Below are 3,819 nucleotides of genomic sequence, written 5' to 3'. Positions count from 1 at the left end.
GGTTTGGCCGCGCCTGTTGGAGATGCTCTTAGAGCATCATGAGCCGCGTCCCCCAAAGCATGCTCTAAAGGCTTTTGGGGTGCACCGGACATTTTTTTATTCCCAGCTGCTCGTCCCAAAGCCTCCTTCCGTCCGGGGCGGCTCAATACGGTGCCTGGCGCCCCGAGCATGTCCCCGGTCCACAGGAGACGCTTCGGGCACGCCAGACAGAGCAAGAAGCGAGGCGGGGAGTGACGGGCCCGACGCATCATTGGCACATTCAAGTGTAACCTAACCGTTGCCTACCTCGCGACAAAAGTTATTGGCGCGCAGCAACGGTGTTGTTTCCTGATACGTCTCCGACGTATCGATAATTTCTTATGTTCTATGCCATATTATTGATGATACCTACATGTTTTATGCACACTTTATGTCATATTCGTGCATTTTCTGGAACTAACCTATTAACAAGATGCCGAAGTGCCGCTTCCGTTTTCTCGCTGTTTTTGGTTTCGGAAATCCTAGTAACGAAATATTCTCGGAATTGGACGAAACAAAGACCCAGGGGCCTATTTTGCCACGAACCTTCCGGAAGACCGAAGAGCATACGAAGTGGGGCCACGAGGTGGCCAAACCACATGGCGGCGCGGCCAAGGGGGCCCGCGCCGCCCGTGGTGTGGGCCCCTCGTCAGCCCCGACTCGCCCTTCCGCCTACTTAAAGCCTCCGTCGCGAAACCCCCGATGCGAAAAACCACGATACGGAAAACCTTACCGAGACGCCGCCGCCGATCCCATCTCGGGGGATTCTGGAGATCTCCTCCCGGCACCCCGCCGGAGAGGGGATTCATCTCCCGGAGGACTCTACACCGCCATGGTCGCCTCCGGAGTGATGAGTGAGTAGTTCACCCCTGGACTATGGGTCCATAGCAGTAGCTAGATGGTTGTCTTCTCCTCATTGTGCTTCATTGTTGGATCTTGTGAGCTGCCTAACATGATCAAGATCATCTATCCGTAATACTCTATGTTGTGTTTGTCGGGATCCGATGGATAGAGAATACCATGTTATGTTAATTATCAAGTTATTACATATGTGTTGTTTATGATCTTGCATGCTCTCCGTTATTAGTAGAGGCTCGGCCAAGTTTTTGCTCTTAACTCCAAGAGGGAGTATTTATGCTCGATAGTGGGTTCATGCCCGCATTGACACCGGGACAATGGATGTAAAGTTCTAAGGTTGTGCCGTGTCTCGTTGCCACTAGGGATAAAACATTGGCGCTATGTCCGAGGATGTAGTTGTTGATTACATTACGCACCATACTTAATGCAATTGTCTGTTGCTCGCAACTTAATACCGGAAGGGGTTCGGACGATAACCCGAAGGTGGACTTTTTAGGCATAGATGCAGCTTGGATGGCGGTCTATGTACTTTGTCGTAATGCCCAATTAAATCTCACTATACTTATCATGACATGTATGTGCATTGTTATGCCCTCTCTATTTGTCAATTGCCCGACTGTAATTTGTTCACCCAACATGCTTTTATCTTATGGGAGAGACACCTCTAGTGAACTCGTGGACCCCGGTCCATTCTTTAATACTCGAAATACAAATCTGTTGCAATACTTGTTTTTACTGTTTTCTCTGCAAACAATCATCTTCCACACAATTCGGTTAATCCTTTGTTACAGCAAGCCGGTGAGATTGACAACCTCACTGTTTCGTTGGGGCAAAGTACTTTGGTTGTGTTGTGCAGGTTCCACGTTGGCGCCGGAATCCCTGGTGTTGCGCCGCACTACATCCCGCCGCCATCAACCTTCAACTTGCTTCTTGGCTCCTCCTGGTTCGATAAACCTTGGTTTCTTTCTGAGGGAAAACTTGCTGCTGTGCGCATCATACCTTCCTCTTGGGTTTGCCCAACGAACGTGTGAAATACACGCCATCAAGCATATTTTCCGGCGCCGTTGCCGGGAGATCAAGACACGCCGCAAGGGGAGTCTCCACTTCTCAATCTCTTTACTTTGTTTTTGTCTTGCTTTATTTTATTTACTACTTTGTTTGCTGCATTATATCAAAACACAAAAAAATTAGTTGCTAGCTTTACTTTATTTACTCGTCTTGTTTGCTATATCAAAAACACAAAAAAATTAGTTACTTGCATTTACTTTACTTGATTCATCATGTTTCCTTTTAATTTTACCACAAAAAACATACCGGTAGGACAAGGGTCTATAATTGGGAGGAACAATATAGAAGAATTTTTCACCCATGTTAGTACCGTTGAAGATTTTGAAGATAGACACTTGGTAGAACTTGCTCCTACTTACGAAATTGCTGCCGCTCGCTGTAGTTCGCTCGTTGGAAACTAAATTTGTTAATCTCAATCCTATAATCCAACACATGTTTCTTACACTTGGTGATTTGGAAGAGGGGGAAAAGAAAGATTTTGTTTTAGAAACCCTTCTTAGAGAATTTGGTGGTCTAGCAAGAGAGGCTAGAAAGGTCTTTGCTAAATTTAATATGCTTGGTTCTCATACTAATTTTGTTGGTCTCCTTGAAAAAATGGATATGGATAGGATAAGGTACACTAATAATGCTAATGATGGTGGGGAGATCAAAGCACCAATACCATGTAAACTCCTAGCTATGAATGATGCACTAGAAAATAACTATGCTTGGCTTGTTCCTGAAAATTTGTTTGATGAGAGTAGCAAGCCCAAGACTAATGAAAAGGGATACGCTGAAACTTATGTATCCAATATACTATGCATGGTTGAGAAAACTCCAAACCCCGCTGTAGGTGCACCACCCTTCGATGTCACTTGAGTCACACTTTCTGCGCCTAGCTGAAAGGCGTTAAAGAAAAGCGCTTATGGGAGACAACCCATGTTTTTACTCCAGTATTTTTGTTTTATATTTGTGTCTTGGAAGTTGTTTACTACTGTAGAAACCTCTCCTTATCTTAGTTTTGAGTTTTGTTGTGCCAAGTAAAGTCTTTGATAGTAAAGTAAGTACTAGATTTGGATTATCTGCGCAGTTCCAGATTTCTTTGCTGTCACGAATCTGGGTCTACCTCCCTGTAGGTAGCTCATAAAATTAAGCCAATTTACGTGCATGATCCTCAGATATGTACGCAACTTTCATTCAATTTGAGCATTTTCATTTGAGCAAGTCTGGTGGCCTAATAAAATCCATCTTTACGGACTGTTCTGTTTTGACAGATTCTGCCTTTTATTTTGCATTGCCTCTTTTGCTATGTTGGATGAATTTCTTTGATCCATTAATGTCCAGTAGCTTTATGCAATGTCCAGAAGTGTTAAGAATGATTGTGTCACCTCTGAACATGTGAATTTTTATTGTGCACTAACCCTCTAATGAGTTGTTTCGAGTTTGGTGTGGAGGAAGTTTTCAATGATCAAGAGAGGAGTATGATGCAATATGATCAAGGAGAGTGAAAGCTCTAAGCTTGGGGATTCCCCGGTGGTTCACCCCTGCATATTCTAAGAAGACTCAAGCGTCTAAGCTTGGGGATGCCCAAGGCATCCCCTTCTTCATCGACAACATTATTAGGTTCCTCCCCTGAAACTATATTTTTATTCCGTCACATCTTATGTACTTTGCTTGGAGCGTCGGTTTGTTTTTGTTTTTTGTTTTGTTTGAATAAAATGGATCCTAGCATTCACTTTATGGGAGAGAGACACGCTCCGCTGTAGCATATGGACAAGTATGTCCTTAGGCTCTACTCATAGTATTCATGGCGAAGTTTCTTCTTCGTTAAATTGTTATATGGTTGGAATTGGAAAATACTACATGTAGTAACTCTAAAATGTCTTGGATAATTTG

The sequence above is a fragment of the Lolium rigidum genome, chromosome 3, assembly GCF_022539505.1.
Source record: "Lolium rigidum isolate FL_2022 chromosome 3, APGP_CSIRO_Lrig_0.1, whole genome shotgun sequence".
Taxonomy (NCBI): domain Eukaryota; kingdom Viridiplantae; phylum Streptophyta; class Magnoliopsida; order Poales; family Poaceae; genus Lolium; species Lolium rigidum.
The sequence above is the reverse complement of the archived record's forward strand: the minus strand, read 5'-3'. Positions refer to the sequence as shown.